Here is a 23,425-nt window from a genome sequence, read left to right on the forward strand (position 1 = left end):
GGATGAAGGCTAGATTTCCAACTGGGTAAAGTGGGCAATTGTTTTGTCATCAATCAATTCTTTGGGTTCCTCACAGTCGGATTAAACGGTTATCTAAAGGGAATATATTTACACCCTGATGAATACCTCAAGAATATCAAGTATGTAAGTAAGTGGTACATGTATATTAATAAGTAAGTAGTATAGTCGTTTTTTATTGATCACTATCTTCCACATTAGCCTCAATATGTTTGTGGTCTATAGTCCCATGTCACCCATTGCATTCTGGGTGCACCAGCTGTCTCGTTGTGCTGCATTAAACCACTGGGATGGAAAAAGACGGTCCGAATCTTATCCCAAACTTTCTGCCACAACAGATACTATGTCACCATTAAGAAAAGCTGTGATGCAGGTTATCCGTTCTTGTTACAGTATAAGGCTAAGCCTGCCAACCAGCCTGCACACCTGTGTTGTGTTGGAAAGTATACTGTATACCTGCAGGGTTGGATTTTTCCTCTTATTCCTTTTCCATCCACTCGTTCCGTTCCGTTCTGTTCTGTTCTGCTCGGCTCGGCTGAGATTGGTGTATTGATAAAAAAAAAAGCTAAACACAACAAAGTCAAATGGAAACAGATTCAAGTGAATAAATAATGCATCATTTAAGAGATGAAAACACGAAGCGATGAGCAGACCGTAACCTTCCCCAAATTATTACATGAAACAAACAAAGATTCCGTGTTTCCTCACATTCACCATGTTGTTTTTGTTCATTTTGAGGTTTGACTGAAACTCTTATTACTCTAATTGCATATTCTTGTTGCGCCTTCCTCTTCTGCAGTTTAATGAGTGCTAAAAATAATCAACAATACCAACTGTTTGTCTCGATGGAAACGGTAGTGGATGGAATCTGGCGTTAATTTGCATTTCCTTTCAGATGTGTGAAAATTCTATTGCACTACACTTGGATGGAAACTTGACGTTAGTGTTGAAGGAGCTAGATCTCATTAATCTTGTTCTGCTTCACTTTAGAGTCATTGATTGACTGCATGAGTTTGGAGAAGCTGCTTTGTCTGAAGATACCACGCTGGTGGCAGTGTTGGCTCCGTGTGTTTTAGTTGGTATGATCAGTAAAACACTGACAATAATGCAGTTTGTCGATGTTTTGTCTCCTTGTTTTGAGTGCACTCTACTGTAATTCCATTTTCTTTCTCAAGTTTACCACCGAGACACTTCCTGCATGTGTCCTTCTGACTGCTTTCGTTATGTTCCCGAAGAAATGGACTGGAAACAGATTTGACAGAATTTTGTCTTGATGGCTCTATTTTAAATATTATAGGTCTGGCTGGTTCCTCACTGACATTGTGACTTCCATTAGTCTTGCAACAGAGTTACAAAAGGCCTATATTTCTGTAGCTGGACCCGGCGGCAACCTCCAGTTCTGCCAAGTGAAGCCAATTCGGCCGTGTCTTAAAACTTGCATTCTCTCCACTGACCAGCAGGGGGCGACTCCTCTGGTTGTATAGAAGTCTATGAGAAAATGACTCTACTTCTCTCTTGATTTATTATCTCAGTAAACATTGTAAACATGACTTTATGGTCTCAATCTCTAGTTTCAAGTCTTCTTCAATACAGCATGATGTTCATTTAGTAACTTATGGTCCATTTAGAGTCAAACAGACCATAAAGCAGGGGATGCTTTAGGGCGGGGCTACCTTTTGATTGACAGATCACTGCGATTACCAGAGACGTAAAATGGCATCTCTACGTCACTCCTCCACATTCCAAATATGGTAACTTCCGTTCACTGGCTGCAAAAACAACAACATGGCGTCGGCCGTAATGCAACATGGCGACGGCAAAATTGCCGAACTCAAGGCTTCAAAACGGCAGCCCACAAACCAACGGGTGACGTCACGATGACTACGCCCACTTCTTATAGTCCATGAGCTGGACTAACTCAAAAATGAAAATCACAATTAGTTATTTTTCATGCAGAGGCTGATATGAAACGTACTTATGAAACCTACTTTTTGTAAAGAAACTTCAATATTCAACAAATCCCGTCGTTTAAAGAAACCTGCAAAGCCAACATTTTACTGGCGACCGCTTTTTATTCAATCAGTCCATTTATTTAAAAACTTTGATAATAAGAACACCAACTGTGATTCATTAACATAATTGATATGTGTCCAAAACCAGAGCCGAATTTCTCCATCTTGCAGACTGACCGTTGAACTAAGGCAGCGTGCTGTACGTGACAACATGTTTGATGTTCTATTAACCTTAATAGAACATCAAACAGCACCACGCAGGCCTCTGCTCTGAGAAATGAGCAGTGTCGAGTGGCCTGGATGAGTGTCTAACCCAATTTGGTCTGAAAGCACAGGCGTGCCATCTCTGATGATGAACGCTTCCCCGGGTGGATTTGAGAGACGAGAGAGGATTGCTGTGGAACCTCCAGGCTGCCGTAGGATTAGCAATTAGTTTGTGAGTGGATGCTGGGAATGTATGCGCACACAAATGTATATGTCTTAACATGTGTGACCTCACCTCACCACCATCAGCTCGAATATATATATTCCTCCTATAAATGAATTTCACTCCTCACCATCCAGGTTTTTTGCAGCAGAGAGGAGTGTGATGACTCATTCTCATAGCTGGCGGAAACGATCAAAACATAAATACACAGCTTGGGTGCTCTGTGTGACTCAGGAGACCAAAACGCTTAAACTTCTGAGGTTAAAAAAATAAAATGGAGAGACAGGTGTTTAAGCCAGATCCTGCTCCCGCTGACATCTCCCTGTCTTCTGTTGTCTCTTGGCTGACCAGGTGGAACTAAGAGGGGCTGGATAAGACAAAGAGGCATTTAAACCTCAATACAGTGAAGAGTGGTTAGCGCAAATGGGGACATTAGTATTAGTGAGGTGTTCCTAACCTGTTTGGTTCAGTAGAGAATGCTTTAAGAATATGCAGTTGCATCTTCTTCTGAAATCAAATACATTACAACATAGTTCTTATAAAAAGAATTAGAGAAAACCATGTCCCTAGAGTTTTATCATAACCAGTGAATTTATGGCTGGAGCCACACAAATAAAATCCAATATGTATTTTAAACAGGTCACAATTCAAAAAGTTTGCATTTGAATTGTATGGTAAAATGTTATTGTAATAAATTAAAATAAATGGTCCTCGTCTCTCAAGGCGCGCTAGCAGATTATGGCAGTTGTATTATTGTTATTACCTATTTCATTTGCACGCCGTTTTATTATTTATCTTAACCAAGCAGAAAGGTTTACGTTGTTATATTTCAGCATTTGATTTAATTAGTTTTACAATGATGACTGGGGGCGGGGGCCATTGGGTAGCAGGTGGACAGTACAGTAAACATGCTGCAACATTAACCATCAGGAATACTGACAGTGAGGGTCCTTCTCCCTTGGGTGCCCGCGAAGACGCCAATGAGGCAGCAGTGCATGAAACGTATATGCAGCTGGATTCTCCCATGAGCCTCCTCTATAGTCTCCGCCAGGGGTTGCTGTCAGAATGCCCGCGAGGATGCAGATTATTGTGTGTGTGTGTGTGTGTGTGTGTGTGTGTGTGTGTGTGTGTGTAGCGGTGCCTGGATTTAGCCCCAGCTAATCGGATCAACTTGGCATGAAAGACAAATAGGCCTCAGGCATTAGGGTGCTCAACCTGTTAAACTGCGGCCTTGTCACTCTTACAGGTCACCGCTTAGTGAAGAACCTGCACACTCTTTTTGGGAGCTCCGCGTGCTTAACCGAGAGCAGCCCCATCGCTCCGCATTCAGGGGTTTTGGGGCGTAGATGATACGGCTCCATGATGAGCCATAAAGCTCTCTGCAGTTTCCACACAGCAGCAATGGCCACCTCTTACTCGCGGTGCCGTTAAGTCGGCTGCCAAGTATCACAGGATTCACTGAAGTGCCTCTAATCAAACGCACTCAGCGGTACAATAGCTTTGTACAACAGTAAAGCATTTATTCGCCCAAGCTAGAAAACTAAACACGGATACATATTTCCCCACTTCCCTCTACATGCTGATAGTTTGTTTGAGTGTCCAGCTTTGAGATATTGCAGATATAGTTACTCTGGATAATCCACACATCTCGCTGTCAACTTTTTTGTGCCTCTGCGCCCGGCGACAAACATGATTGTTATGTTTTATGGTTGGCCTTCTGGTCCTTTCTCGTTAATGGGATATCTGAGGAGCGCCTAAAGGCACACATTTGGTGATCAGACATTGGTGGTCAAAGGTCCCTATGACCTCATGTCCGTCTCATTCTCATTGAAGCGATATCTCAGGAACGTCTTGAGCAAATTGCATCAACATCGCAGTCGATCGTGTTGATTTCATGTGGGAAGCCCAAATCTTGATCGCTTACTACACCTGGCTGATATCGGATCAGAATCTAAAGCCGGCCTGTCATTGTAAAGATAACATAAAAAAGGCTCCGGGCTCACTTGGAGAGCGGTCTTTATATACTGTGCTCTTCTTTTGACCTGCAGCATCTCAAGCCATCCTGCAACATACTGTCGGCAGTGCGTTTACGGTTTTGCAGCTCTTTGTTCTCTGCAGACCTGTACATCAAAAGCATGCATGTTTGCTGAGTGTTGCACGGATATATTGTCATCATTACCGCAATGTAAATGTCCCATATCCTGTACAGTAACGTAGAGTTCATCTTTGTGTCTCAGGAGTTGCGGCGAAGTCGAGCGTGAAGACACATCCCCTGACGGTTGTATGGCATCTGCCAGTGCCCATAAATCCTTCATGGTCCTTCCAACTCACTGGTTTGAAAGTCAACTGAGACATTATAGCGATGATAAACAAGATGTTGATCATGGTGGACCCAGTAAGGGTCACATCACCAGCTGCAGAGACACACAATAAATCCACGCTGACTTAATAAATACACTTCCAAAAACACAGTAGCATCTAGTTTATCTGGTAATTATATACTGTACATGAATAAACTCCCAAAAATGAAACACTTACAAAATCATTACTTATTATTTAATCGTTTCCTTGGCCTTGGAAATGACTCTGCATTTTTGAATAAATGAGAAAGCTCATTTAAACATAACTAGCTCAACAGCAATACGAAGGGCATGAAGTGGATCGCAACCAGATCATAAGCAATAATGACAGCAGTTATGATGTGTGTATGTGTTTGAGAGAGAGACGTAGAAAACAATGGAATTGAAATGATTACTTATGTGCTTCATACACATTTAAATGCTGCACTGTATGTGTAGTCTCAAACCTGATGTTGGAGAAGGTCGGGGCAGTCACAGTAATTCCTCCTGAATGTGACCTGAACTACATCTTACTCCACAATGCAGCAGACTCACAGCTCTGTTAGCACAATTCGAGACACTAAATTGTAAGTTTGGCTGTATTAAATCCACTACAGGTGTTGCTAGAGAGGACAGAATAGAGGTTTGACAGGCTTAGACTCGGCAGAGTAACCGCACTCCTCACCGAAATAGTGGTTAAAAAAAAAAGCAAGAATGAGGGATTTAGTTTTCTTTTAAACAATTTAGTGTGAATGGACATAGTTTTTACATTTAAATGCTATTTCCAAAATAAACCATCTTAGTATTGGTTAAGCTCCCAATCGCATCTACGTCCAAGTCTTTAAAACTCCACACCTCCAGTTTGCAACACAGGCTGCTGTTATAAATGTTGAAGCAGATATATCCCATCACCATGACATGATCCACGTCTCTCAGACCTGAAACGTTATACAGCTGTAGTCCGGCAGAGTATTTACTCCACGTGATGAGTAATTTGACCTTTATGTGTGAAATCATCTCAGATTTGTCTTGTGAAACTGGACCCGCAGGTCGGTAAACCACAAGGGATTCCAAGGATCACAAGGGAAGGGTTACATAAGACCTATTCTGTTGCTTTGGGTTATAATGTTTGTTTGGAAGAGTTGGGCCAGCGTAGAAAATATCAAAGCGGCTTGATATTAACCCCCGTAGGGTGCGTGTACACAGCTGCTATCTTTAAGCGGCTGCTCATGCGACACATCTTTGGGAAGCTGCGATTCTTGGGATTCGATTGATGCAAACCATTTCAAGTTGCAATCCCAGCTGATAGAATCAGCGCCTTAGTCAGACTACCTACGAGCAAACAAACGATTAAAAAATGGAGACAACTCACTTATGAAGCCTCATTAGGAATCCACCGATCGATAACATCTGACAACAGTCTTGTTACATTGTCCAATCCAGTACAACTTTTAGTCTAAAACACATTACTATATCAATTACTACTCACTCACTGCTCTTGCATTATTTCAAATCAGCCAGCAGATGTGCTTATCTTCCACGTATTCTTTGTTATAACTACTTTTGGCTCCAGTAGTTGATTGACACCTCATTTGAGCCAATAGGTGCTTCCACGTCCTGTCCACAGCCGACAATAGCCAATGAGAGTTCAGGTTGAAGGGCAGTGCCGGCTCCTTTTCCTTCGTGTAAAGACTGAGCCGGTTACAAACAATTGTGCTGATGACTGACGCTTTTTTACGACCTAAGAAATTCCTCGATGTTCCAGTGTAGATTATAAATCCAAAACTAGGACCATGGGACCAATGTGGTCACGTTTACCAGGGGTCCTTTTGGAGTCCCCAAATGGCCCTTTTTGGAAGACTCCAAGACATACCCTTAGAAAAACATGTGTAAAATGTGCAATTCTATGGTATTGTTTGCAAATATATTTCCATGGAATAAGTCGCAGTCTGCATTTGTTTACAAGATAACATTCAGGTGGAAATAATGTCCCTCTACTCATGTGTGTAAAGGTCTATTACTCGGAGTGTGACGTTTCCATTTATTCCGTTTCCTGTCTTATTTTGAAGTTACTCTCCTCATGTGTCATGTTTGGTGTTACCCCCTGACTTTGTCATACCGCACCTGTGTTTCATTAGTTGATGAGTCTCTTGTGGTTCCCTTTTTCACATCAGGTCATCTGCTTGAGTTGCTGATTTCTACTTTTCAGCCTTGCTTCTTGTGTTTTGTTTTCCTCAGTGATTAGCATTATCAGCAGTTTTTTTGGGGGGTTGTCTCCTGGTACCTGCCTGTTTTTGGACATCCAGCTGAACATTCTTCATCATTTTTCTTCTCATTAATACTCCACACGTTGTGATAGTAAAACTGTCATGAATTCCCTCTTGGCCGTATTCTACAGGGATTTTCTCTGCTTCTGCTTTGTTACTGTGATCTAATTTCCCTGCAGCGATGACCAAACTACCACCTCATTTAATCTCTAAAGTTGAGAGCACAAACATTACACGCAACGACAATTAACAGCATTGATGTGGGGAGATCATAAGACTATGTTTGTGTGTCTGATAGTACCGCTCCGTTCCCTCCTCTCCAATGTAATTATAGCCATTAGGTCTCCGTCAGGGTGTGCCATTGCCGATAGAAGTTGACAGCTTCTGCACACTTGCACAAGTTGTTAATCACTTCAGGTTTTCTTCATAGAGCAGTCGAAGTCAGAGCTGGCTGCCGGCGTAGACGGTCTTTGTAAAGCCTTTAGGGTCGACTTGCGGGTGAGATTAATAGTTGACTCATATTATGATTCACAACTATTTGTAGAAAGAGTATAAGCCCTTTTTTAAAACTCTGTTAAACACATGTAACTGTCACACAGCAGCAGGATTATATGGCTCTTATCTGCAGTGCATGTAAGCAGAGCTTCTGCTGCGCGGATACCTTTTGAATCCGACAGACACCTGAATCTAACAGTTAGTAACAGACCTGTTTCACTCACTTATGAGCTGTAGCAGGGAGTCATGTGATGGCAGTCCAAGAGAAGATGTGGTAAATATACCGCTCCATCAATCTTAAAGGAAAAATTCATGATTTGGATGTCCAATCAGTGTTGGTATTAAACACATTCCTCAGTGCATGCTATATTCATGTTAACCTGACCCGCCAGACGGTTTGTTATACAGAACCATCTCATTGCGTCAGTCTGTCATACCATAAATGCACATCAGACTTTAAAGGGGCCAAATTTTCCCTTAAAGCCACATAAAGTCCTTATTTTGCGCCAACAGAGCACTGGCCTTTAACACACGTAAAGACACAAATGTCCATTCTTCATCTGTACTGGTTACTTGTGAGCAGTGCAACAAGCTGTAAATACAACACTGACATATTATCACTTATCAAAGTTGAACAGTTGCCTATTTACGCATCAGACACAGATACACAGAGCAGCACGAGTCATATTTCGTCATACACTCGATGAATGCTTTTAGATGTACAACAGGTTTGTGCATAACGTACACACCTACAGAAGTTTCAATGTCTCCTGGAGTGTAAATTCAACACAGATCTGCTCTTGAACGCATATTTGGGATGTTGTGTAATAGACGCAGCATATCAATATTTTTTGAGTAATCTGTATTTTTGTCGAATGCATTTTTAGACTTTCCCCGAGGCGAGGGCTGGCACTGGTAAAACAGCATCAGTCATAATATCCCCTCCAATACTCTGATCTGAGAATATAAATGAGAGTGTAGAACACTGTACATGCAGCCTGAAGGGCTGCACTGCTCCGCTCTTGCTTTTGCCTTGTTGCGGTCCGCGGCTGACAGCGACAAAAGTTCATTTGGGCCCGTCAGGGATGATAAGCATGCATCACGCTCAGATTAAAACGTTATGTGCTCTTGCCGGCCGGCTGCTTGTCAATTGAACGGCCAGAGCAATAGAAGGCAGTGCAGTGGAAAGCTAAGTGGATCTGCTCCCTCCAATTGGAAGCCCAGAATAAGCTCGGAGCCCCCCCCTCAAGTCAGCCAAAGATACGTGTTTGCCCTGCAGCCAGTAAACACATCATAAGAGCAAACAACCTCAGCCACTTCAACCAGTTCCTCACCCCTTCTTCTCCTTCATGCAAATGAGCTCCAGTTGAAGTCTTAGTCGTGAATGGATTCATTGATCATACGCGTGCGCGTTGATCACTTTCAGTGGGAGAATCAGTAACTCAGTTTTCTGCTGCACAGACAGCAAAGTTGTTGCTTCATCGTCAGCCTTAATGGCATCTGCTGCTCGTTGTGCAGATCCTCCATCCGTCATTTTCATGTCCAACTCGTATGTGAACACCAGTCAGTGGTGCACATCCACAATACAATTATAGTACCATGAAGGACGGGGTCCTTATCAAATGTTTGCTAACCTACTTTCAAATGTTGTCAATCAAAAATGAAATAGCACATGTGATTATTTTGTTGGACTGTCATCATTGTTGAAAGCAAATGTGGCGTTTGCTGGACTGACCCAGTATGTACATGAAGCAGGAAGCAGAATTCACAGTTCGCTTTGTTTTGTACTTTAATTCTTCCACATGGGTAAACGGAGCATCACGGTGCAAGTTGTGCATTCAAATGATCTGAGTCAGTGAGTTTACTTCGTCATGTAGGATGAGAATGTCATGAGGAATCTTCATTTGTTACAGCGTAGATATTTTTATTTTCGGGTTAATGAGACCATAGCATTACTGTGCCTGCGGTCACATGTTTGCATCAGTTGTTTAACATACTTAATGGTTCACAGGCTAGTTATTTAATAGAGCGTCCAAGCTCGCCATTATATTACTTTTTTTTTTCTCTGCTTCTGATGCACATCATAAAGGGCGGATGTTAAATTTCATTGTCTCCATAAAAGCACGCCTGAGCCAGACTGGGGGCTTGTGTGAAGCGTCTTCAGAGGTTGACAGGCAGAGTAGCAGCAGTGTCAACCTACCTGAGTGACTGAGGACGGCCCGTCAGCAGGCAGCCACGCACATCACGCTGACGTTTTTTCATTTCCCTGCTGAAGGCCTATATATAGCCCTGACAGTGAAGGAAAGATGCAACACGGGCACAATGGCATTTATAGGTGGGAGGGAAACATTCCCTGGATCAGCTGTCGCTTGTAGACCTTTTATACCTCAATTTCCAGTTGATATTAGACAGCACTTAAATAGCACTTCTATACTATGCTATCTACTAAAGGTATTCCTGTGTAGACATTCAGTATACATACTGAATGTCTACACATGCTGCTTTTGAATTATTGTAACCGTGAATAAAGACCTACCCGGCTTCACAGGAACAGTGGTGTTCCTTAATATGCTCGTCTTCTGTCTCGAAACCCACCTCATTTCTATTAAATCTAATCAATGAGACAATGCACATCTCTCTCTTTAAAGATCATTAAACTTTATTCACCAGGGCTCAGGGGACACCTTTAGTTGCAGCCAAAGAATCACAACCTGAGCTTAAACAATTAGATGATGAACTGATTAGTCGATTGGCATAAAATGAATTGGGTTTTGAAAACTGTTTTCAAATAGTAAAATAAGTTATTATCATTATAAGGTCAATTTTGATTGCAAAATGTAAAGGCTACGGAATAATGATCCTGTCGGCAACTGACAATTCAGCAAGTGGTGACATATTAACACAATTTCTTTACAAAATGTAGCTTTTTTTGGTGAAAATTGATCTTCATGTTTGCGGTATTCTGTTTACAGAGATGGCCTTGGATTCTGTTGTAAAGCTGTGTCCCTGCAACCCCTTCTCCCCAATTATCAGGTGAGTAAAATGTTGTTCCAGCTGACTTTTAAGGTAAAGTTTCAATAGTAACCTGATTGATAACACAGACCAAATGTGTTTAAAGTTTGAACATTCTAAGTAGATCATTGCTACCCTGGATGAGATTTGGGTTGCATGTTGTATGCAGAACTTCAAAGTAAACCCGGACCTTGCTTTTAATTCTGTTAACACTTCCAGACTTCCACGCTTGTTCATCTAGGAATTATAAGCTACACCATAACTCGACAATTCTCCACCGAGTGCTGGATTTGAGGGCTTATGTTTAATAAGTTCTACCAAAACTCTGGACTTAAAGGGGTTTCAGGTGATGTTCTAATCCGCGTAGGGTGATGGGCAGTGTGTGCGTGAGGCTGAAAGGTCAGAAGACCGTGATCTAAGTCGGCAGCCAGCGAGCCGGCAGATTGAGGTCACGTCAGCTCAACAAAACGTAATGCAATCGACTGGGCTTGTTTTATAGACTTGTGGACATTTTTCGTGCTTGGGCAAGATGAGGAAAATTACATTTTGTAGATACTTTTAGCTGGAATCATCAGTAACTGACTCAGAGTTTGATTTCTCAAACAACTTTAGGGAGTTTCAAGATTTCTGCAAACACAAATTTACGAGTATATATGTATCATGAGGAAACTGTTGCAGAGCAGAGGATCAGGACATTTATATTTGTGGCAGCCATATTAAATCTGGCCCATCGGGAATCATTGAGCTGCTTTGTGTTGTTGTTTCTCCCTGCCAAACAGTCGCTGTGCAGGCTCCCTGACCATCTGACAGCTTTCAGAGGCAAGTAAAGGAGGAACCGTTGAGATTACTGCTCACCTTTTACAACTCAATGTGTCATTTCAGGATTTGGTGAAGATGTTGTACCGCTTTTTTCCGGTCCCTGAGATTCAGTTGCCAATAGCTCTGGAGAGAGGTTTTACACTGGTGGCCACTTGTGCGTGTCGAGACCTGCATAAGATAGTTTATGAATCCTGGCGCTGCGGAGGCAGCGCCAGGATTGATATACTTTACTTTGAATTTCTGAATGCATGATGTTTCCAAAGTCAATGAGTAATTGTGATCTCGGTATTGACCAAAATAGTAGTTTTTATTGGGCTATTCAGTGTGTACTTTACTGTGTGCCTCCTTAGATGACTTCCTCGGATTGTCGCTGGTGTTGATGGCTTTGTGGCAGCTCTGCTGAAGGTCCACTCTTGGCAAGCTAGCAGCGAGTAAATGGTCTCTCTCTGATAGAGGGCCTCATTTGAAACACGCTCCCCGTAGAACTGCTTTCCCCCACGGTGAGCGATCAGATGCCTGGATACTGTGTCTTTGAGCCAAATCGATAGCAGTCGCAGCCGATCCCACAGCGCAGCATGATGACTGCATGCTCCCAGTCACGGTGCTGCATAGAGGCTAAAGACTCCCACTGTTACATTGTACTCTTCTGTTGGATTTTACTGCCTTGTATTACAAAATGGCCATAATATATCAAGAAGAGGGAGAGAGGGTGGTAATAGGATTATTGAGTAATACTAATGATTCAATTACTTTAGCAGGTTCTACATTTTCTGGCTTTCAACGACTGCTTTCTAGTCCAGTAACGGGGCCAAAAACACTCAAAAACGAGTGAGATAAATGATGGAATAAAACCAATTTTACAGTATATTTCATGGTTATATACCTGCCCATTCAACATTCCAGTTTCTACTACTTGGCTCGGTTGGAAAAATGTGACATGCAGTTGTATATGTTAACTAGGTCAATGTAACACAAGGTGGGCAGAGGAGGTGAGTTGGTGGGATCTGTGCCACAAGATGATCCTGCTGGTTGTTGTTCGAGGTCAATATAGGTTGCAGATTTTTTTCTTTGACAGTGTTGGAATAATAACGCCACAAGGCAACAACAGGATAAAAGCACTTTGAGTGTGAGTGTGTGTAGTGCGACCATGAGCGGAGCAAGAGAAAACAAACATGTCGGTGACTGCTAACTCCATACGCACACCATATAACAAAGCTAAAATAGCAACTAGCGGTTCATTGACAATTGATGCAAATGGTCTCTTGTGACGCTGTTTTGGCCAAGAGGGAGATACCGTAGCTTTGGCACTGAGCGGTTATTAGCAGTACACATCACAATTGCTGCACACTTCTACAGTTGGGTATTTTGCTCAATCCAATGAGTAGTGCTTGACTGGAGCATCAATTTTATCTTCAGTGTAAAGTTAGCAGTTGTGGTTGCTCGAGAGCGGTTAGCTCAATGACCCGTCGATCAAAGAAATTAGTCAAAAGTTTCTTTCACACCTGTGAACACACTTTCTTTGCCATTTTTGTGACTGATTTGTCGCTATGTTTCTAGCTCTGGTAGAGGGAGTTCTTTATCCCACCTACATGGTTCTGATTGACTCAGTTGTTTTCCAACCTGGAGGACAAAATGAGGTGATGGTGGCAAACCAGAGAAACCAGGCCAGGTGAAAACTGTTAGAAATAGAGACGCCTTGTTCATCTCTTCGCTTTCTTTTGTGTTGCTGTGCAGATAAAGTTCTCCCTCTCTGGCTCTCCACCACTGATTAGGACTGGCAGTACTACAGTGTTCACAGACTGTGAACAGGGGGTAAACCCACTCAAGGGCAGCTAATGCATTTGTATGCTGTACATATTCCTAAGAGGGCAAGTAATGTGTTTAGCATAAGAACACAATAGGGAACATGGAGTCTTGTTATGGGCTACAGCCGCACGGAGCGAGCGATGTGAAGATTCGTCTGCTCCTCAGACCGCAGCGGGGTGCCGATGCGTAACCGGTTTTCCTGTGCTGAATACTGTACCCACTGGGCGCCGCCAGTCGCAGCTCTCGTATAAAAGAGGATGTGGAAAGTATGAACAGTGTGCAGGTCAGCACCTTTTTACTTCATTATTTGATCAAAAGCACCCCTGTGGACTTAAAAACCCCAACTCCTATTCCCATGATGTCCACAGAGGATTCTGATTACAAAGGCCTTCTTCTCCACACAAGAACTCATTAATAATTTACAGGATATTTGCATGCACTCACCGTGTCTTGCACTAGTGTCTAAAGGTCTGTCTCTGAGTGTTTCTCAAAGTCAAAGACGGATCCTTCAACGGCTGAATTTCAATGACGTTACGTCGTCAAATCCCGCCAAAGGACTGTTCCAATGTCAAGGATCCTTCGGCTTCTGCAGAGGACCGAGTCCTTCGCTCAGAGGATTTTCAAGGATTCATGCGTGTATCCGCGGTGCTCCTCAAAATCCCAACAGTCCTGTGTGTGGGATGCATAACCTGTCTCCTGATTTGGAAACAGGAACATGCTAGTAAGCTATTATTATTATCGTTATAATCATTACCCCGTAGCGGTCAAATTTGAGGTGAGAAATTGCCGATCTATATTAGATCTACAAGGCTTCATTTACAAGTTTGTCCCATCTTCTCATTGTACAGCGACAGGCTTCTCAATGGCAGAGACGGACAGCATATTTTCACATCTCACTCTATCTTTTGGCTTTATTTCGACCAAACCACAGTTGGTTGGATTGTCTGAAGTTGAAAGAATCCTTAGGTAATCAAAACACAGATATACAAAATGCAATATATATATATATATATATGTATATGGTGTACATTGTTTTCCTGCAAGGCCATCAGAATGTTTTAGCGCTTGGCCTGTATTTCAGTGACAGTGATTAAGATTCAGCAGCTGACAGAGAAAAAATAAAAAAGCCATTGCAGAGTCATAGCTGAGAAGAGATTGTGCTGCCTAAGCAGGTGTATCCCAAGGGATACTTACTCATTCATCAGCATCAGTGCACCGGGGCCCCCAATCTCTATGTGCTGTTGCGAATTTAACTGAATAAACAACGCTGTCCAAGTTATTCATTGCAGGCCAATAATGAATATATATTTCTTTCTATTGCAGCTGTGGATTTGACTCACAAATCTCCTTGCGTAACGGTTTTGCTTTGCTTGCACTCACTGCAGCCAAACAGCAATCAGCAACAAAGAATGATTTAACCCAATATTACATCCGAAGCAACATCACAACTTTATCAGAGAAAGAAAAGAAAAAGAAAGAGTCAAGGAACACGACAAATGCATGTGCGATGGTCATGTGCAAATGTACAAATTAGCGGTAAATTGATTATATTGTCAGGGCATGGACCAGCTGAAGTGGGTGCTTACATGAATGGGATGGTATACATGGATGTACTTGATTCCATGGTCTTTTGATTGGATCATCTAGCCAGCATCTGTGCGCATAATGTGTAACAGTTATGAAGCATGTTCAAGTAAATAGGCAACTATGCGTACGGTGGATCGAACAGCAGAAAGCAAACGAGGCTGTGATGATGAGAGGACGTGATGATGACTAGCGCGCGCTGCAGCATTTGCTTGGAGGCTGTATACTTCCACATGTAAGCGGTGTATGTGGAAGGGGTTCTGGATAAGAAGTGCAAGTATGACATTGGTGTAATGGGAGCTTATTAGTGAAGGAGGGACGGCTGCGCGTGAAAGACCGCCAGCTCTCCTTGAGTTTCACAGATTGTGATATCAGCAGTGGGAGGCAGATACGGTGTGTCCAGGGTAATAGTGATGGCTCTGCCCCAAGGGAAGGGAAGGATCGCGTATCGCTTTAATGAATTGCAAGGGAGACAACCCTGTGGGGTCCTCTGCCTCATGCGAGGCCGCATAATGAATATATATTGTGTTTCCTTTAGGCCTGTGGGCTGGCTAATTGGCAGAAAGCTAATTCTAGCTCTTCATTGGAGACCGAGCAAACAAAAGCCGCACACTGTTCTATACAAGTCTGTCCCCGTCTGGTTCCTCCTGGCCTCATTTTGTCTTTCACTATTTTTTCAGATGTCACATGAGTTTATGATATCTATTCATTTTCCCTACTGGGGACAGCATGACCCTAAAAAAATAAAATACAATACCCTTACGTAAAAGAAATAAAAGTTCCAAAGTTTTAGCCAAGCTGCACGGGGGAAGATAACAAGGGACAGAGCTCATGTGTCAAAAAATGCCGTTTTTCTCTTAACAAAGTAAGTTTCTGCACTCTAATATGTGCAAACAGTTGCAATACACTTCATGTAAGAACATTTATATGAACGGATTCAATCTGAAATGACTGATTTACCAGTTTTCTCATGTTAAGAATTTTCTCTTTGAAATTAGGAGTTGTTTGTACCTATTCTTTGAGTTATATATATATAAACGGTTTGTTTCCGCAGGAATAAAACACTGTACAGTCCGTCCTCTTTGCAGGTGTCTGTGGTGGAGAGATCATGGTTCGGGTTCTGTTTGGAGACACCTTGAGGTAGCTGACATCCCCACACATCCGTTATTTCTCCCTGTTAACGGCCACAACTACAACTCTTTTCTTAGCCAGAAGCTGTAACAACCGTCATTATCGTCACATTTTCATGAATGCATCATGTGCGACGAACGCTTCCGTCACAAAAAGGCAATCAAAACAAAGCTTAAAATTGGGATATTTTATCAAAAACACTTTATTCTTCATGTGTCGTTTAAAATCTAGCCCGGAAAAAACCTTTTGCTTCAACCAGATACTGTAAATAGCAGTAAATTCTGAGCTCCTCAGCACAACTAGGAAGCCATGATTGATTGGCCTGAGACCAACGGTCACTTGACAAAAATCGCCCCAAAACAGTTTGGGCTTCAGAGGGTTTTTTAGTGAGTTTTTCCTTTATTGAATCAAGGGTCTAAGGACAGATGGTGTCGTATGCTGCACAGTTTGTAAAGCCCCTTGTGATTTGTGGTATTGGGCTATTTCAGTAAAGTTTACTCGTATCAAACAAGTCAGTGTGATACGAATACATTTTCAGATCTTGACTTCAACCAAACAGATTGTCTTTTAATAAATAAAGTAATTTGAAGAAAAAAAAGCCTCCCAGAATGACGCACACAAGTTGTATTTGATTTGACGGCCCCTAGTCGCATCATGTCAGTGCCGTCCAAATCACTGTTGAATATAAACATTTTTGTAAGTAGTTACTTAACCCAAAACTTTTCATTTTCCTTCAGTGCTTTCTGTGCCTCAGGCGACCCAAACCTTAACCACATCAGTGGCATAGTTTGGAGGCTCCAGTTTATTCCACTGACGGCTATAAGAGGTCAAGGAAGGCTGTGCTGTCCAGTGACCGTGCTGGTGGCGCGACCCGCTGCTCCGTCGCTCCGTCGCTCCATCCGTCCAAAACATTTGCCCCAGATATGGTTCATGCATTTGGCAAATGAGAGTGATTTTTTTTGAGGATTTAGGCTCTTAGCCCAGACCGCTTATCACGTGTAGGCGGTGTTACCGATGAAGAGCTAATGCCTATAGTGCATGGTAGAGATGTGTCCACTCGGCTCTGACATCACCTGCATCTGTGCATACACATCAATATACAGTACGCCCACAACCTCCCCGACGAGATGAAACCATGCTATTTGGAAATCCTCTGCGTCACTGTCCAGTCAGTTTGCACATACTGAGGATTAGTGGCCCTTTATAGGCACTAAAAGGTCGGAGTGTTTTTATATATATATGTTTTCAATGATTAAAAGTGCATGTTTTGGTTCATGCAATTTCTCGTTGAAGGAGGTCTTTTGTAGGGATTCTGATGTTCAACCACTAGCAGCACAAGTGTCTGTAGAGCAGAGTTTGGCCCTTCTTATCATCATCTTAGTCACAGCTCTTATACAGACGGACACCACTTCAGTGACAGCAGCAAAGCTCCAACCACCACTACCCTACCAGTCTGCCGCCGTGATGCAATCACTGACCCTTTTTTTTTTTTGGAGCTGACAGTATTATTACATTCCCACGGTTCCTCTCATAGAGCCTTCATTCTTGTGGCGTCTGCAAAATATGTATTGATTTCTTCAACCAATGCTTCCAGGTCACTCTTCTATTTCCTACCTCTGTGATGTATCGTAAACATCCCAGCATCAGGCAGGCAGTGCATTCTAACTAACTGAAGTGCAGCAGTGAGTGCTCATCATCATGTATTCCTAAATAAAATGTGTTGCCTCAAACTACACAGAACCAGGCCGTACTCACTAAAGGTGTACTGGTTGGTTTGTGGGTCTGGGGGCAAGATGTAATGAAGCTGCCATCCATAGTGTGCTTTGTGCACTGTTTTATAGAAATGTCAATGTGCCACATACATTTACGTTTCGTTGCAGTAATTATGATGGTAGGAGGAAGTCAGGTGATGTAGAATAAACAGCGACAATGTGTGTGTAGGGAGGAGGTCAAACAAACGGGACTTTCACTGTGGATTCAGCGCTGACTTATTTCAACTTGCATACGTAAAATACTTAATTTACATACTTAACCTAAATCATGTGAAAAACAAAGGGGACTTATTTTATACCCGAACCATGATCTTTTCCAAACCAAATACGTTTCAATTCAAACTGCGGCCATCTCGCACCGTGCGCCAACCACTGGTACTCTCTCATGGTCATGTATGTTGTTTTGGGAGTCGCAGGCAAACGAGCTATTAGTATATAAGTATGAGGACGTGTTTGGGAATGTGGAGACAGCACGGACAGGTGAAGTCAAGCCTGTAGGACTTGCATTTATCTACTGTTTAAGAGTGACAATTATTTATGGAACCTAAAGCTGCTTAACCTAAAGCTGCCGCCACTATTTGTCATCTGTATACAAGCCGAAATCACTTCTATGAAAACGAGACCCAGCAGCGTAACCTTGATTGTTGCAGTTGAGTACGGTCTGAGTAATGGGCTAGGGGGGGCCCTCAAGGAAAATATGAGCGGCTGGGCCCCCATTTCCCCATGCCATTCCATTGCCACATAAGCACAAAACTGAAATATTGTTGACATTATTTCAATACTGAACACTAATGTTTGACTCAGAGAGCCCCTTTTTCGTGTCTAATAATGAAACATTAGATCTTTTAAAGCAGGGGTCTTCAACGTTTTTCAGGGCAAGGACCCCCAAACTGATAGAGAGATGGAGCAGGGACCCCCGACTATATATATTGTATAAAATTGTGTTTTATATTAAATGGGCCTAGTAACATGTATAAACATACCTCTGTATTGTGCATTCAATACTAAGCTATTCAAATAATACACAGGTTCATATATTCATGTTTTTATTTTAAACATGTGCTAGGTACAGTGAGTAGGGTGGCCGTGCCACCGCCATTTATAAACACACCTTGTCAGCTGATACCAATGCCAATATCAACATTGTCTGTCAATTGCATGATAATCATGCATACAAGCTATTCAAATTGATGTTTTCATTTTAAACATAAATGTAGAAACAAAAAATTAGTGATGGCCTGCCATGCATAAACATACCTGTTATCTTGCATACAATACTGAACTTTTAAAATAATGGACAGACTCATGTTTGGGGAAAAAAAAATATATATATATATTTTTTTTTAATTGTCTAATCAACCAAAAATGTCGCGGACCCCCTGCATTACCTCCACGGACCCCCTAGGGGCCGCGGACCCCCTGTTGAAGACCTCTTTTGCATATGTTTTAATATATATTTTAATTCAGTAATGCGTTTTCTTGAAACAACGATTTGAAAAGGCCACTGTTACTCATCAGGAGACACTCTTTATCACATAATCATCTTTTTCTTTATATGGTATAAACAGCAGGAAAGTTAAACAAACATGTTTTTGCAAATCTGTGTCGGTTTCTCCTCCCTAGTTTCAACCAATGGGAATCTTAAAACACAAGGACCGTCTCGGGTTTGCTTTCCCAAGCGTTTGGCGTCATGGTGTTCAAACAGTTTAAAGCCAATTACTGTAAAGCATTTCTTGAGGACACACACAGCTGTGAGTCAGTATGGACCCTCAAATCAAATTTGGAAAGTGCATGCTATGAAGAAACGCCACACTACCCTTTATAGCTACAGTGAGAACAATAAAGAAAGCGAACAAGCAGGTAACCGAAGTACTAACCATCACGTCCCACACTACGCCTCACATTTCCATCTCACTAAAGCGCCTCACAGAGAGAGCATTTCTGTTTTAGCACGGCCGGCATCAGTGCAAACGTGTGAGGGATGTAAGATTGTGGTCAAAACTTTTGGAAAGGTCAGACACACTCTCTTTCTACAAGTTTTAATGAGAAGCAAGGTGGGTCGGTACTCAAATAATAATTATTTTTTTAGTGCATCAGTGCCTTTTAATGTCAGAGTGGCGTGAAAACCGCAGTTTGAGGTTAATCTAACTAACTGGTTCACCTGGAGCTGGCCTGGATAAACTGTGAATTAGGAAGTAGGTTTATAGCCTCATTACGGTTGTGGTTGTCAGTCGGTAGCTCAGATGCATCGTCAGCATTCACTGCCACATGTATATCAATAAGGACTTTCTAAATATTAGATCAAGCACCCAGTACAACAAAAAACAATTCAACAGCACCACAGCTTCAAAGGGAAATGTTGTTCTTCTTTCTCCGATACATTTATTATCTCCGCAAACAGTGTAAGCCTTTTGGGAGATCGTGTGTGTGTGTGTGTGTGTGTGTGTCTATCTATCCAAAGCTAATCTCTCATACTGCTGGACCCATTAGCCTAAGAGGAATGGAGAGGGAGACTAGATGACTGAAATACCTACTTACCTTACAAATATAGATTTGACACAACAAACCTAAAATGATGTTAAAGATTTAATTCCCCGGCATCATGTAGGTACAATCGTCGTCACCTCAACCAGCTGCAACATTAAAATGCACTTAAACATTAATGCATCAATAAAAATAATCAGAAGCCGCAATATGTATCACACTCACACAGGCCATTCCTCTGCATACCCCTTAATGTTCACTACTTATTGTTTTTCTTAAATGTGTTTTTTATTACTTCTTGTATTTTGTCTTTTTATATTTGCTATATCCTCTTTTTCTTTAATGGAGCCTCCCAACAAAAGTATTGCACACAATTGTACTTGTATAACCGGGGTGACAATTACAATCTTGAATCAAAAGTACTGGTATAGGGTATTCAGTTCTGATCCAAGGAATATACCAGTTTATATTACAACTGTCATCTTGTATTTCTAACGTTGTACTCAACGGTTTCCTGTTTTACTCGTCAAAATGTGTGTCGACCCCTCAGAAAAGCCCGACAGCTCAGGATCAAGTGAGAACGGGAGGCGGTACGTGTAGCCTCGACATACGTATACTTGCGGGGATCAAGGTGCGCAGCGCTGGCCAAGTGCTTCCCCTGCAGCGCTGTCACTCATTACAGCTCCACACCTGTCCAGAGGCTCGGAGAATCCCATTAGCAGCAGTAGCGAGGACGGAGGTCTGGCAAAGACATGGTCTCATCTTTGTTTTAATCGTCGGACGGGGTCTGTGATTGCTCTCCGCCCGGTTAGACGTGTCCGACATCCCGAATGGGTGCGGCCACTCGTTCGCCAGCTGGTGTTGCCACAAAGCAAATGAGGCTTCTCCGCTTTATTCCTGTTCCCAAGGTTGGCAAGTTCCTGTGGTTTGATCTTCTGTGTCCACAGACATGTAGATTTATTTAATGACACAACTGCGGCGTTGCTGTTGCCATCTGCAATAGATAGCAATTGGTGGATTGCAGATGCCCCACATCAATCACCCGTGTGAGAGTTTGTGGCAGTGCTGTGTAATGTGTACATACAAAGCTCAGGGGATGGTGTAAGCTCCTGTACCAACCAGAGCTGTTTTATGGCTGTAGTCGGGGAGGGGGGGGTTACAAGGCAGAGATCCTCACCAGAAAACTCCAATCCTCCTCCGTGCTGCAGCTCAATCATCTCCTGCCTGTGGCTTCACCTTGAATTCGTATATATGCTTCTAACCTCACCTCCGTCTTCTCATCCACCTCGCTTTGAAAATGAAAAAGGTGGGGCCACACCGGGGGTAAATTACAGATGTGGGTGTGATGTAGACAGGACATTTGTGCCTGGGGAAATTAAAGACCGGCTGATATTTTGTGCAATGCTTCAATCAAATGAGCTGTATCGCTCTTTAAATCATTACCTCTGCACTTGCTGCTGTTGTTGCTGTTGTCAGTACAAAGCACCTCATGCAGCAGACAATAGCCAGTAGAGCTGTGCTGTGAGACGATGTATTCAAAAAATGCCAGGTCGCCTTAAGTTGTGGCTAACTTCAGTGTTAACCCCTGTTGACTTTAATCAGCAGGTGGCAAGCAAGCCAGGGATTTGTAGCATTTATTTACCGATAAATAGCCTCAACTGTACATATACACTTCACTGCTACGTTCATATCTTTATTATCTTTATATCTCGCTCGCTCCTTCTGTCTCTTGACCGCAGTTGCCAATGTTACGCCGCACAGAGCGTGTACCGACGGTACCACACGGAGATGGTTCATGTGGCAATTAACTGCTTTTACAGTTTGAACACAACGTTGTCGCCATCGCTTGCCTTTTAAATCATAGCGGCCGGCCTCTGGTGCCGCATGCTGTGCTCACTACAATACATCACATCAAGACAACATCATAGAAAGCGGAGCCTCTGTACTCACGACGGTATACCTGTCGAGACTTCTAAATACCCTGGTAAACTGTAATACTGTTATACCGCCCAAGCATAAAATATATACAGTACATATTGAGGACAAAGCGTACTAATTTGTGCGCACGAGATATAATTTGTCCCCTCAATCTGATTAATTCGCTGCCACATTCTGATTTATTTGCAGGCACAAGAGAGTAATTTGTTGCGTCAATTTAACTAAATTGAATTCATTGATTTGTTTTCTCTCGGCATGAAGTGCTATTAGACTCTATGGTCTCTTCTGTGTGGGAATAGGAAACACCATTTATCACTATATGGACCAGGAAAGACGTTTTGTCCATAATCAGTTCACCAGATTTATAAACTATAGGTTGGGGCATTCCTAAGAAGAAGCACAGCATGACGACTATGAGCCGCCTCTTCTTGATTTTGCCGTGAGCACCACTAGCAGTCCTTTCCCCACTGATCAAAGAGCTCTCGCATGGTTTTACGGCTCAAGCCTGTCAATCACGGGTTCAGATCAAACTCCACTTATAAATAACTAATAAGACCTTCAAATCAATTCTATGGCTTACTGGCAACCAGTGCAGCGATGTAAGAACTGGAGTAATGGTGGCTGTGCTTTTGGTTTATGTCAGAACTGGTGCCTGATGGTCTTGACCTGTCAGAAGTCCGATGAAGCAATTTGTCACTAATCTTGTTTTGTCATGATATCCCTCAATTAAAACACCTTGGTTCTACACTTGCTTGATTTTTTTTTTTTAATGATCGTGGGGAAAAACAGATTGTCTTGCTTTGCACATTGTCTTGTTGAAGGAGTGGAGCGTGCCTTCGTAGATATCACAGTGTACTCGACGTTTGGTTTTACACTGTTTGCGTTTCATTCGTCTTATATTTGGATCATGTCCGCAGGGGGCTTTCTGTTACTTATGTTTTACTGGTAATAGAAACCACTATTATAGCAACCAGATGTTTGTCTCTTTTGAATCATTCATTTGCTCGGTTAACAACCCATCACACAGCAGGGATTTTGTACTGAACAGCAGATCCACTCTATAGCTTTGTCTCCTGTTATAGCTCAGTGCAAGTGTCCCTCAGTCAAATGACTTATTGTGTTGGATTCTCTCAGTTCTCTGCCATGGTGGCAGGCTTTGTATGTTGCTTAAATAATTGATGTTAACGTGATCTAGCCAGAGTTTAGTTTTATTAATGCAAAGTTGCTGTCCAGCTCTGTAAAACAAATCCAGCACAGGCATCGAAACCCTGATCCAGTGATGACAGAACTGATTCACTCTGTCATTGGTTTGCCAATGGAC

General features: G+C 42.4%; 1 protein-coding gene across 6 annotated transcripts in view; it reads left to right on the forward strand.

Annotated features, from left to right (window-relative positions):
* Positions 1 to 23,425, forward strand: part of lrfn2b (leucine rich repeat and fibronectin type III domain containing 2b) — a 104,478-nt gene that overhangs the window by 19,175 nt on the left and 61,878 nt on the right. For all 6 annotated transcript variants that reach the window (XM_031865908.1, XM_031865907.1, XM_031865912.1 and 3 more), the window contains exon 2: positions 10,531 to 10,591. The gene's annotated coding sequence lies outside the window, so the exon portion shown is untranslated. The remainder of the gene's footprint in view (positions 1 to 10,530; positions 10,592 to 23,425) is intronic.

This window comes from Anarrhichthys ocellatus, unplaced genomic scaffold, assembly GCF_004355925.1.
Source record: "Anarrhichthys ocellatus isolate YVR2014 unplaced genomic scaffold, GSC_Weel_1.0 scaffold34, whole genome shotgun sequence".
Taxonomy (NCBI): domain Eukaryota; kingdom Metazoa; phylum Chordata; class Actinopteri; order Perciformes; family Anarhichadidae; genus Anarrhichthys; species Anarrhichthys ocellatus.